A 14437-nucleotide genomic window follows, 5' to 3' on the forward strand; every position below is an offset into this window, starting at 1 on the left:
GTTTTATTTGGAATCTGACTTGTCTGAGAAAACATGTTTTTTGACTGGCACTCATGGCCTGAAATATTGGTCAGTTTTATATACCTAGTGATGATATCAGTTAATGTAGTCAAATATGAGTCAAGTTATGGGAGTAAAACATCATTTTCATAAACAAATCATTTGTAATGTCCCCTTGTAGGCAGAATATTATTGGATGTACTCATCATGAGAAAACACTGCTGTGTGATGCAAAATTATGCCAGTCACAATCAATAGTATACTTTGCATCCAGTGGGAAGCCCTGAGCTTCTCGTGTTTTTCGATAGTACTGTAGTTGGGTACTCTCCTTTGGGTATACATGCACTGCGTGGGCACAAGGAGCAAAGATACTGAAGCTGTATTCTGCACATATCACTTAGCCGTGGGCTCAGTGGTGATGTGCCGCAAAATGACTACCGCAGACAATTCAAGTTGAAGGTAGGCTCTATGTCTTACTTTCAAAGTACTTTGAGTGACCCCTATGGCATAACAGATCATGACTTTTGTAGTCACGAAGAATGTTTGCAGAATGTTTGCAGAATGTTCTAAACTTGAGGTTTGAAAAGCAATTTTAGAACGCTTACGAGTCCCTTAATAGCCCTTTAAACTCACTGGGACATCAAATTTCATCTGCGCAACTCCTCCCCGAGGCGTGCTTATATCCATACCAAGTGTTCTTATTCTCGATGGTTGCTTATTTCATCAGTTATTTCTCACGAAATACAGTATCATTTAACTATCATTATATCATTTGTGATCTAGCAAGGGTTTATTTTCCTAGAACATTATTGCATAGGCTTGTGTGTCGGTGCACGAGCATTCAAATTTCATTGTTTTCTCTGCTGTATACATACAGAGCTATGAAAGTACAAATTGTACTAACACCCACAATAACATTTATTTGAAAAAGTTAAATTGCTTGCTCAGATGAAAATGATTACCGCAATTCAGGCAATATTTAAATGTATCCTTATCAAACTGTTCAGAGAATATAAAAAGGTACATGTAGGTGCCATATCATCCTATTCAAGAGTATGTTAAGGACTTGACATTTCTTGTTTAATACCATGCTGGTTGCTAAACTGTTGTTTTATGAGACAATGAGACCGTCACTCCCAATTCCACCCCAATTTCAATGACGCATCAAGAATCGCAAGCTAGAGTAATACTAGTATAAGTGGTCATATTATTTCCAGGCATATGCAAGGGTCGTTGTATTTTTCAGTGTGTTTGTACATTGCCTGTGTGGATGGTGCTGCATTCAGAAGCCATAGTTCGCAAAGCATCATTTTTTTTTGGGGGGGGGGGGGAGCAGAGCCCACGCATACTGTACTGTATGTGTGCATGCATGCTTCGTGTTAGCCGCATGGCACGGTTAATCGCGATAACCCACAGGAGACAGAAGGCAATATCATTTGACGAAGATGATCAGATTTCTTGCCAGACGTCAATGTGTACTTGCCCTTCTTTTCCTGCTCTTTTTGCCTTCTTTTCATCTCTGGGTCTCTTCTCAGCATTCTCTTTAGAGTGTGTCTCTATTTTGTATGCTGCTCTTGTCCTTTTGTTTTGCCTCGTATTCCTGGCACATGTGAAGTGGCTGTTAGGTAATTTTCCATCCCACCAGGTTACCCTTCAGTCCATTCTGCTTTCTGCTGTAAATTTCTTTTCTCTTACATGAACCACCTTCTGTAATCTTTTCCAGCAGTTCATTGTCATGAATCTTGAATGAGGGGGAAGAATGTGCTGAAACCAGTCGGTAACAAGTGAGGAATACATTGTCATGTCTACAAAATAACGGGTAACGACCCTTTTGTCCTTCCCCTCTCCATCCCCTAAAAAATAAGTAGCTGTACGGAAGATGCTATAGCTTGAATTAATACCAAACAGAGACTTTGCAAATCAATAAATAAATTCCCATTCTGCTCTTTAGCAACCTCGACAGAACATGGCACACCCCGGCAAAAGAAAGGTGGAGATTTAAGATCTGCTTGTCGTCGTCATTTCGGAATGCGTTTGTATCGATTTTCAGCATATGTGGACATGGATGAATTTGCTCGGTGGCGGCCACTCTTCATGCAGATAACCATCTCTAGATCTGGGCCGTATACAGTTAGCATGTTGCATGGCGAGCAGCAACCACGTCGACTAGCATTAAAGTTGATTGCTTGATGTGGAGGCACTATGTGCTTCGTGTTTCTCGTAGATGAACTTGACCTCTCGCTGAATTCCCCAAGCACCGCGAAAGCGATGGCATAGATTGATTTATTGTGCAGCGGCGTGACATGAAAAATGCAAATGCGCAATGTTGCAGGTTGGGAGATGTGCAAGGAGGCAAAGGTAAATTTCCAGGGATTGCAAGCTAAACATTTCTCTCCTACCTTCACCAGAGGCCAAACTTTGCTTTCGTTCAGTAATCAGGCAAGAGTATAGTAAAGCAACAATTTTCCATTTTTATGTCTGTATGTGTCCTTATCTGCCATCGTTTCTCTGTAGTCTCAGCTGCTTAATTGTAGGGGGTGGCGAGATGGATTCACTTCTGCACCCCGTCCTCAGATGACTAGATGATGGTTTAATAATTGTGTCAAAAGTGCCATTGTGAACATGCCCCCATAAGACAATGTCACTCATCATGTGTTCATCGTGAGTAAAACATTTTCTGCATTATAAACCCATTAAATCCTTTGATAATATTTGATACAGAAATTATATCAACAATTATAATTATATATCAACAAGTTTAATTCTTATGCATGCCCCATATCTAAGAAAAAATAAGATAGAATTGGTTGAATTCAGAAGTCTGCACAAAATCAGAAAAGAAAAAAAAGCAAATTGCAAACTTTGAGACAGAAACAATAGCTGTCATTTTTAAAAGTGTTGCCAATTTTAGGATCAGGTTTAAATGAATGATTTAGAGGATTTTGATAATTCTGCAATTAAAAAAATAAAGAATGCTTATAGGCCCAAATAGGGCTAAAAATTAGAGAGAAGTTTGATTCTGCCTTCAAATGGGAAAGGAATGATTAAGCCTAAATATGTAGATCATCAATTTAACCACAGATTGGATTCTAGGATTTGATAGGTTGATTAATCCCTTCCCCTTTTAAATGGTAAAGAAGAGTTTCACCCTGCTGCAGCTGTGCCCTTTTTTAACGATGCAGTAAATTTCTCCATCTTTCCATATTCCTCGTCCCTTTGTCATGTAACCTCGAGAAGAAGGGTAGAAATAAATATCTTCCAACCCCCTTCTTGATACACCCTGCAATGAGTAGGTGGCCATGAAAAGTTGATATAATGCCTTCAGCAACAAGATATCAGCCCCCAACTTCGCGATGATATTGACGTCATTGGAAGAGCTGAAAAGATACGTGGAAGGTACTCGTGAAACAGGCCAAAAATTTTGCCTTGAAAAAATAAGTGCACCACGGACGGAAGTTTCTCCCATGCCTGATACGTTTTGCGACTTTCATACTGTTTGCATCATATACAGCAACACAGAGATACATGTATTATGCATGTTTGTAAGGGGGGAATCAAATCTCAGAATAAATTTGCTTCCAAAAATACCAACCCCTCAAAGTCTGCAGAGTACGTTATTCATAAAGGACACCCGGCAATTTGGTGACGTCATTCCGCTCTGAAACAGTTTGCCCCAAAGCGGCGAGTAAAACTGGCGTGGATTGTGGAGGGGCTTTATTCACCCATCCCACAGATGCATATTTTGTACATTTCTCGTGCAATTTTCTGCCTGCCAAACAGAATATAGACACTGCGAGACATATGATTCACATGCAGTGTGCGACTCTCGCCTGTTGTCAAGACGGATTGTGTAGAATGTAGAGAGGGATTTTTGCAAAGTGCATGTTGATCATTTTGTGCTATACTTTGTGTGGATGGTGATCAAGCAGACATATTTTGAAGGCATATAATACAGTGGATGTTCTCATTGGTTTATGGGTTTGTGTGTGTGTGTGTGTGTGTGTGTGTTTGTATGTTAGTGGTATTTTACCATCTTTTAACACAATTCAGAAAAGAATAGTAGAAAGTATTGAAGAGGAAATGATATTGGAAATTGCTAGAGGGAAATTAGGGTTGCATTTGATGAAGAGGGAATATATTCATTAATTGAATTTATAGTTTAGTGAAAGCAGCATTGTACATTTTATGTATTTGATTGGTAGAGAGCAGCTAAGGCTTTGTGAGGAGATAGATTAGATTTATAATGCTTCAAATTCATATTATATTTTTTTCCTCTGTTGCTTATCATAAACGCCTGTTCTTTTCTCCATTGCTCACTGCTGGTGCTTTTGATTTGTGATAACATCAATTAGTATGGTGTTATGTGAAATTAATATATTATGGAATCTTAAATGATGATTAAAGGTAATTTATTGAAGTGTAGGGTTTGGATGTGAGTGAGTACCCTAGAACCATGGGGGGGGGGGGGGGGGTAGGTCAGGAGGGGTTTTATGTGTGTGTGAGTACGGATAAGTTTCATTAGTTATTGTTGGTTAAATGTTGTTGCGTACATTCAAGATGAATGTTTTGTTATATCAAATTATAAAATCAAGCAAAAGTCAATGAAAAAGAGTGTGTGTGTATGTTTGTTTGTGAGTGAACAAAAGGGATGTGTTGTCTGTACCATACGTAGGCTGCAGATCTATTTACCCATCTGCACTTTAGTTAAAGAACTGCAGTCCCTCTCTTTTAGTAAAAGTCATGTTCATCAGTAAGTGTTGCTATTCAACCAAGATTAAAACTGACCCATGAAGCATTTATTCATAAACACTGCTTAAACCAAGTATCTGACAGCAACTGCCTTGTTTTGTAAAGTGAATGAATAGATACATTGTCAGCGGTGATTATAAGCAGAATGCCGAGACTTGAACTTAGTCTGAAATATAAAAACTTTTGCGATTTCAGCGTGTGTCTGCCTAACATCCACATGTTCACATACAGTTGTGACCTGTTGTATGTATAATATGCATACTTTTGTACTGATGCACTACTGATTTAGTGATAAGAACCTACACAGGTTATAGTGAAAAGATTAGTTGTGCATCAAACAAATTGATGAAACCATTTGAATTTACCCATGGCACCATCTGCAGTGAACATTGACCTGTGTAGTGAGAGAAAATTTACTTTGAAGAGGGAGAATAAGTGAAAGAGAGCGAGGGAGAGAAGTGTGAGATAGCGAGAGTTTTCAATATTGTTGTCCTATACATGTTATAAGTAGCAGATCATTGAAAACTTGAATTAATTTAGCCCACAGTGATAACCAGTGATGGTGGTATGAAGGAAAGTAGGTAAGCAGTGAATATTGTGTCCTGTGGATATCTCACATGATCTTGTAAATGATAGTAAGTAATAACATTTTGCTTATAAAACAAATAATGAACATAATGCAAGCAGGAACCACAGTCATGTGACCGGGACAGCTGTTTCTCTGTGTACATTGGCTGTCATACTCCATGACCCACAGACATTCAAATGCCTGAGATTTTATTTTATTTTATTTTATTTTTAATCAATTTCCTCTCATGTTTTGAATTAGAATCTTTGTTCTGCTAAAATTTATAGTACTCACACATAACATGAATTTCTTCCTGGTATATATGGCTCTATTTGTGTATATTGTGTGTATGAAGACACTGATATACCAAGGTTTTGTGATGCTAATGACGGAAAAAATAGGCAGTTAGACATACTGACCACAGAGTTGAAACACAATGCTTCATGTACTGGTTCTTTACGTCATAGAGAGACTTACCTAGTCAAAGGTACTGGCAAGACATGTGATTCTTGGCGGCTAGCTAGTCTGTTGGCTCAGACCCAAAGCATGACTCAACCAGTCTCTACATTGTATAAATACTCACCGGTAGTCTTGATTGAGCCACATGTCTGCAGGCTGCACAGTGCAATGTATGTGTTGTTAACATGAATACGATGTTGCTGTATTGCATTACACAGGACAGCCCAGTGTTCTGTACCGTACATTGTAATCAGCCATCAGATACCATTTTAACAATCAGAAATATTTCTCAGACATCAAAATATTTGGCATTGTTCAGATACAAAGGTAAAATAATTTGGTCTGTGCATTAATTTGTTGGTGAATGAATTCCCCTGTGGTATCCTGCATTAAAGGAAAAAAAAAAAAAACCACAACCCACTAATGTGTCAGTGTTTATGTCATACCGTGTAAAGGATACTATGCTATTAAATACAAGGATGTGATAAAGTTCAACCAGCAGCAGGTCTTTCACATTATCAGTTTGTTCCAGCATCACCAGAGATTGCCAGTGCTGTAAAACACAATTTTTTTTCACGGCATGAAATCTTTGCGAATGGGAGCCGATGGCCTTATTCCCGGCATTAAATTTTCGCGAGTTGCCTCTAACATTCAATGCTTATTGTGTAGACGAGATCTTTAGTGTGCATTTTAATTTCTTGCACGCGAACATTCCTCGTTTTACAGTAAATCGTTTAATAGGTCACTGCCCCCAAGAACCAATCCTGTATTGACTCATTATTATTATCCCTTCAAATGCTTCAAATCCCAGACTTTTTCAATGAATCTGTATAGACTCTGTATCCTAGAGGGGAAAAAGCTTGACTTCCCTGGAAAGGATATTTCGTTAGTTATCCTTTTCAGGATTTAATATTGATATGATTCATTTGCATTGATTTTTCATTCATATAGTCTTTTTGTCAAGTGTTTGGCCTGTTTCCAAATGGGGCTGCTTATTATTGATATTCTGAAATTTATATGAAAAAAAATATATGCATAAGATATTAATAGATCAGATAGCAGATATCAATATTTGCATTGAATAATATATAATTTTGCTTGGTTTTATGTGAAGAGCCATTTCCATACCATATTATGTTCTGTTTGTCTATGTGACTATTAGCTTGTATTTTTACTAGAGTTTAGTGCATTTCTTGATAGACAGCCATTTTGTCTCTCTGTTATTAGATATCAATCTCTCTCTTTTTTTTTCTCTCTCTCTCTCGTCTTGGTCAAATTTGAATGAATTACGAGGTGATACACATGTATCTTTTGGTGTGTGAAAGTGTGATGAACTGTCCATTACTGTATTCTGACTTAAAATGGTATCGACGTATGTGAAGTATGTCTGGCCTGTAATTATCTTGATGGCAACAATACCTTTTGATGATGTGATTGTCCTTTCACTACCAGCAATTTGTTCTCTAGCAGAAGGTTGTTAAAAACATCCATGTCAGAAATGTAAATGTACCACTTCCAAGAAATGATTTGGGAAAATTTGCTGGGCAGTGGTGACATGTGATGTTCAAGATCAGTGAGCAGGTGTGGAAAGAGCAAGGAATATTTCATGTCTTTAATTTTACAGTTGACCATAAGAAAGCTTCCGAAAGCACTTTTTTGTTGTTTTATTTATTTGTGTGTGTATCTGACAGCAATATCAGGCATAATGTTAAGCTCTGTTTTGTTTCATTCATGTCATGTCTTTGATTGTTTTTTATCCGAGTTGCAAATGAATGGAAGATCAGTATCAGTCAGTTTTTGCTCTCTGACTTGTATTTTTAAGGAAAGCACAAATGATGACAATAAAATGCATATTTCTATTTGAGTTTTGAAGACACCATGAGCAAGCTCAACTTGCTGTCTGTTACCATCTTGTGACACTCTCTTTCTTCATTGTCCCCTCAGACAGGAGTGTTAGATTCCAGTCCAGCGCCCTCTGCTGGCCAGCGACGTCCTCTCTTTCTCACCGGCCCGGCGGAGAGGAGGGAGGTATGACGGCTTGCACCAAAAATAATGCAAATAGAGAAACCAATACCTCCGTTCCCCAGTGAAACAGTGTATCCCTCCTGTAACAGCTCGGCATGACCTAACCCTTTACACCGAAGAATGCTGACTCTCCTTTACATACCTAATCTTTAATTTTTTTTTCCCCACCATATTTTATTCACTCTAATGTGGACTTCAAAGCTGCCTGACGCTAACCATCTGCATATGACATGTACCTTGGAATGCTGCCTGATTCATGAAAAGCCTGTCTGTGTACATCTCGTGTGAGCATTATGCCCCGCATCACTGCTCAAAATATATTCGTGCAATAAGGTACTCACTTTGATAAACCACTGCATATCTTTCTACACATGGGACTAAACCTACTGCAGAGAGCTTCACGCAAGTTCATGCACTGGGGTTATCACAGTAATTGGGTGGTAGCACATATCTCAGTGAGGCAAGTCTTGGATTTCACTGTGTCATATTCTGTGGGTCGGGCCTGAAATAAGGTTTACCAGTTACCTACAAACACCTTCAGTGAGGGTAATATTATCCAAGCTCGCATTATAATTCCAGGAAAATTTTCTCTCTCCAACCGTCACTACGACTACATGCTTATTCACTGTTCCTTCGCGTACGAGAGTGTTTAGTGACTATATATTTTTCTCTTCTTTTTCTCCTCCTTTTTCTTCTAGTACTTTTTATTTCTCTCCTTGCACTATTAAAAAGTAAATTCACTATAATCTTTTCATGGATGTCTCAATTTGGCATAGGAGACAGAGTAGAGAGGGGATTAGAGATTATCCAGATTAGGAAGATTTGTCGGTGGAAAGAAAACTCTTTTCAGCCTTTGCTAAGTAACCATATTCCTAGATAATTACATGACATCATCATTAGTACTGAATGTTTTCTTTAAATTCATCAAATATTTCCATGTTATTCTCTCTTCTTTTTTTTTCTTATTTTCTTTTTTTTTTTTGGGGGGGGGGGAGGGTAACTTCACAAGATTGACCACTCTGTCTCTTCTGTGGTTGAAAAAGTATATGAGGCCAAGGGAGGGTGGGGCAATTTACTGGTACACTTTGTATGTGATACTACATGTATGTAATTTGATGTAGGATCATCCCCAATCTTTTTTGCTTGTAACATGATTTCTCATCACCAAAAACAAATCATGAATTGAAGCCAAGATAATCATTCTTCTTGTAGCATCAAATGCAACACAGCTAAAGAAAGATCCAAACAAGCCCAAAGAAAAACAAAAAGCCTACATGTACCTCCAAACAACATTTCTTTCAGTAGTGCTTTGCAGTTCAAGTTTCCTCAAATATTTAAAGATCCATATTGTCATCCCTGTACAACTCCATTACCTGGAATATATAGCACAAAACTGCAAAGTTTTTTAACCAGCCTTTGACCTGACACAATAAGCCTTGTGCAGGAGCATGATTCCTGATTATTAACAGATTCTAAGGCATGCTACAAGGTCCAGCTTAAGAACTTGTGATCTCATGCTCATAGATGATATGCATGCAGTATGTGTGTGTTTGCAGTCTGCAAGGGAAATAAGTGAAAGAAAAGAAAAGTCATTGGTGTCAGTGCAGTTAATGGCTTACAACTCATCGTAATGCACACTCACATTATGTTTGAAACAAAATTATATATGAAAGGTTTATTCTTGTATTAGTACATGAATAAATGTATAAAATTTCATTGTTTGTACTCTGAGAGTATATACTGAAATGTCAGACTATAGATTACTAAATTTCATGAAATTTTTCTTGGATTATTGCTGTGTGTGTGTGTGTGTGTGTGTGTGTGTGTGTGTGTGTATGTGTGCATGCATTCAAATATTCATAAATGTACAGACACAAATTTCTTGGACTTCCACAACATACTGGAAGGCTAAAGCAAATTTATCTGAAAAGGGCAATAATTGACTGCTGAACATCCGAATGCTGTCAGATTGCAGCTGTGTCTCTCTTTACATTTTTATCATATACTGTGGAAAATAACAGGATACAATAGAAACTCTCCTGAGAGGCGCTATAATATCGGAGCACAACATTTGGAATTGACCATTCCGCCGTGATATCCATAGTGTGCTGACAAGAGATGGGCAGTTTTCAGATTAGCACTCGTTATACATTTGATATAGGTCTGTCGGTAATAGACTCATTTGTCATTTCAAAACGAAAGATGCTCGCAGTTATTGGAAATTCAGAAGCTTTGAGGAGGAACAAGGGAATAATGGACAGTTTTATATTATCTCCAAGAGTCATTATACATCTTCCATGTGATTCATTTCGTCGTGAGGAGAGGGGTGTTTACGAAAAGGGGGAAAGGATTTGACATTTTGATTCTTTGCATTTGATGATTCATAGAAGTATGGATATTTACGGATAGAAATATGGATAGTTGCGAGGGACGTTTTTCGCTACCAATATGGCCCGAATACTGAATGTTGTTTGAGGTAATAACATGCATGAAAATGAGACGTTAATTCGTGACTCACTAACCCTAAAACAATGGCATGAGGTGAGATGGTGGGATAACATGTAAACCTTAGTCATGTAGTGTAGTCACCTTCAGAGTCTTTAATTTTGTCCATTTGTCTCCTCAGTTTCCTCCATCCCTACAGATTCTGATTCCTTTTAGTTGCTAGAGCATCCTATTGTGGTCATCAAAGACCTACCCCTACATTTGTTTTTGCTGTGAAGTATTCATCCGACAAAAATTAGTTCATTGTTCAGTGTGAAATAATACAGCTGGTGTTACAGTCTTGCCATTAGTCTAGTCTGAAACCTAACCCACTTTTTCTTTTCTGTGAAGTTTATTTAGATGCTTCAGCCTCTATGAAATATGATTTTGTGTTTATGATGACAAAAATGTGAACATGATGATGTTGATCACTACTGTAAACCAGAAATATCCATGTCATGAAACTGTAGCAAATTAGAGCAGATGGTCTTTTCCCGGTATAAAACTTCCGTGAATCACTACCGGTATTTGGTGCATTGTGTAGACAAATACTTATGCGAATCTTGGCATCTTGTGAAATTCATGAAAGTAACATGAAGTGTACAGGAAAATTTCTGGTTTTGCAGTATTGCATGCAAAGTGATGATAAGAGTAGGCAATGGCAGTATACATACAAAGTGATGCTCAGATTCATGCGACAGACGGCGGCATCAATTGCCTTCAGTTTCCTTCTCTGTGATTCAAGAAATTCATGAGAAGGGATGTACAGGTCTCATGACACTGGAATGATGCAATACAGACCGTAGTTTCTGTATCGACACCAAAGAACATCGACGCAGATGCTGAAAAATGTGATGACGTGAAAATGGATAGTATTCCAGCATGTCTTGGATGAGCTTTCCAACCCCCCCCCCCCCACATGCATCATCTTCTAATAGTGATGGTGACCTTTTGCCACGTTTTTGTAAACTGCTTTTTTCCGGCACTGATGAACACTCCATGAGGTGGTTTACCCTGGTCAAGAGACAAGTTTTCCCATGCCTACATAGGTTGTGAGTAGCAGCATCCTGACTTTTTTTTTTCTTTGAATGGGTGTCCTTGGGCCAATAGGTTCAGGGGGAATTATAATATGCAAATGCGTGGTATTGTCATTATAGGGAGCACCACTGGTATGGCATGAACTTACATCATTCCAGAAGTTTCAGGGGTACATTTGTTTTTGAGTGGGAGCCACGGATGTGTACATCCAGGGCAAAAAGAAAGACATGTCCACACACCCATTTTTTTTTTCAGTCTTGTCATTTTTGGATAGATGGATGGATGATGATGATGATGATGATGATGATGATGATGATGATGATGATGATGATGATGATGATGATGATGATGACAACATTTATATAGTGTCATTTATCTGTAAAGAACATCCAGTGCGCATTGTGTCATTTCTATCCAGGGGATGCAAGTGTCAGGATGCTACATTAAGTTAGATAATCCAACCAACAAAGTTGTATAATTCAGGGTCTTAAATGCTGGGCATTCCTAGCATTGTGCATCATATGCTGTGATTAAAGTAGTAATTACCATGGCAACATATTTGATTCTTTTTTTTTTCTTACTGCCAAGCCTGACCCACAGTAAGAAGCCATAAAACATGCATTGCCCAATGCCTCCACTGGCAGCAGCTACGGAAACAGCCTACTTTACTGCACAGGCACAGTGGTGATGGCGCCGTCTGTCCCGCTGTGTGAACTCTGACCTTCTTGGAAGACATTGAGCGTGAAATGCAAGCCATTCTGCTGCCCTCGTGTGGTGCATGCCGCCTCTCCAGACCCCCAGGCCATCTAAAATATTAGCTCCACTCTTAGCCCCAGTGCGTGTGGCTGATTAGGAGTGCATCACCAAGGATATACACACACACACACACACACACACACACTTATATACTCACGCACATCAGCAGAAATGCACACGCGCTCGGCAGATGCACCTAGTTTTACACACACACACACACACATATATGTGTACACACAAAAAAACACACCCACACAGGACTAAGACAAATCAAGGGGTTAAGTTGCTAGAAAAAAACAAACAAACAAACACTTAATACCATTTATGAAGACAGAGTTTTGCTTCTACATTGCACTCATGTTCGCCAACACATCGGTATAGAGAGTGCATATTAGAATAGAATAAAAAGTGAAATTCAAACAGTAGACAAACATTCTTTACATGTTCTTGCATCCATTATATGGTGCTGTTTGGCTTGGTTTATTCCACAATAAAACGGAATTGTGAGCATCACACATACATTATACGTCAAAGCTGACTTTGGAGCGGAAGATAATCTTATTCCTTCAAAACTCTTTATACATTAGTCATCGCTTGTGTGTGTATGTGTGTGTGTGTGTGTGTGTGTGTGTGTTTTGTGTGTGCCATACTTGTAAAAACAAAACAAAAATATTCTCGGAGGTGATTCATCACTTTCAGCTGAAAGCCCTGCAGGGTCCAGACAATCGTGGCATAAAATTTTTGAATCGGTAACTAAACCCAAATATTCCCGTCTGGACTTTGGTGAGTGCCAATGATGCGAGGAAATAAGTTCACATCTCATGCTGATGTATATGTATCGCCGATTTTTCTGGCGCCGCTGCAACAACACTGTTGCTTGGCCTGCAGCTCTATACAGAATGCGCACACAATGAGAACTCCCTTCTGAAGACTGGTGGAAAGAAATGTATAAACCTCATGAATGTAGGCTACACACCAAAAAAAAAAAAAAGGGGGGGGGAGAACAACTCATGTGTGAGAGCACCATTGCGACAATGTTCGTTTCTTGCCTGCAGCCATGATGCATGGAGTATGATATCAGTTCACTACGGAGTCTGCTTTCTCAAGACAGAGAGATAGAAAGAGATAGATAGAGAGATAGAGAGATAGAAAGAGATAGAAAGAGATAGATAGAAAGAGATAGATAGAGAGATAGATAGAAAGAAATAGATAGAGAGATAGAGAGATAGATAGAAAGAGATAGAGAGATAGAGAGATGGATAGAGAGGGGGAGAGATATTGACAGTGATGAAACTTTTTAAAGAAAAAGAGCGATCGGAAGATTACAGAAATACTTCTTGCTTCCTACATTCATGTGAATTCATTGGATTGTTTATCTCTTCTCTCTTTGTAGCTATACATGCATATATAGCGTACAAACATTCATATACATGGTGTATATATATATATATGTATATATATGTATATATATATATATATATGGAATGAGAACTTTAGATTTCTATTAAAAAAACACAATTTCATTTGTAATATGCTTGCCTGAATGAGCAATGACACATTTGTCAGATAAATCTCTCATCGGTATTACAGGTAAATTTGATAAGTACCCCCTCCCCCTATAAAAAAAACCCCAAAAAACAAGTAAACAAAAACAACACAAATACACCAAAAATGCCCAAAATGATCATTTGTATAGGTGCATAACAGAATTTCATCAAAACTAAAAATATATGGGGCAAAGACTGCTTGAAATACTGGCAAATATTTATTCAATGATGTACCCTTTGACATATGATGAAATTTATTTCTCAGTGTCCACATGCAGTTTGCTGCACTTGATCTCATTTCTAGGAATAGTGTGTATTTTGGCAAAATACAAATGGGTCACACGGATGAAATTTAGGTCAAATTTTGCCTGAAGAAGGAAGCGACAAAATAAGAAATTGCATCGTGGAGCAATATAATAATTCCTGGCTGCTGCTACAGTAACATCTTCTGCCACCTCGTCGCATTGAACGGCGTACCCTGCGCACAGACCCCACCGCAAGCTTGCGTGAGTGACATTAATTATTCTCAATACCTCAACCCCGGGCCTGTGAATGAGCACACCATGCGAAAAACACAGGACACCCTCTCAGTAGACTTCTGTGACAATTGTTAAGTCAAAAACCTTGTGCGGTGGTGAGAATTCTCTCTGCCAGTATGTGCCTGGCAGTGGAGGGACGAGGGGAGGGGGATATTGACAGGAGGCTGGTAAGCACTCTAGCATGCATTATCACTGAGCATGCATAAACAATACAGGGACTTGGAAAATAATCACTGCGTATGAGTTGCTCGTTATCGCCATATCATCAAGTG

The 14437-nt window shown here is 38.6% G+C and overlaps 1 protein-coding gene across 2 annotated transcripts in view; it reads left to right on the forward strand.

Annotated features, from left to right (window-relative positions):
• The window catches only part of LOC140246173 (plasma membrane calcium-transporting ATPase 4-like), a 219408-nt gene that overhangs the window by 65156 nt on the left and 139815 nt on the right, over window positions 1–14437 (forward strand). Inside the window, exon 3 of one of the 2 annotated variants that reach the window (XM_072325613.1) lies at window positions 7721–7804. The exons of the other annotated variant lie outside the window; for it this stretch is intronic. The gene's annotated coding sequence lies outside the window, so the exon portion shown is untranslated. The remainder of the gene's footprint in view (window positions 1–7720; window positions 7805–14437) is intronic. 2 annotated transcript variants of the gene reach the window in all.

This window comes from Diadema setosum, chromosome 2, assembly GCF_964275005.1.
Source record: "Diadema setosum chromosome 2, eeDiaSeto1, whole genome shotgun sequence".
In the NCBI taxonomy this organism is placed as follows: Eukaryota; Metazoa; Echinodermata; class Echinoidea; order Diadematoida; family Diadematidae; genus Diadema; species Diadema setosum.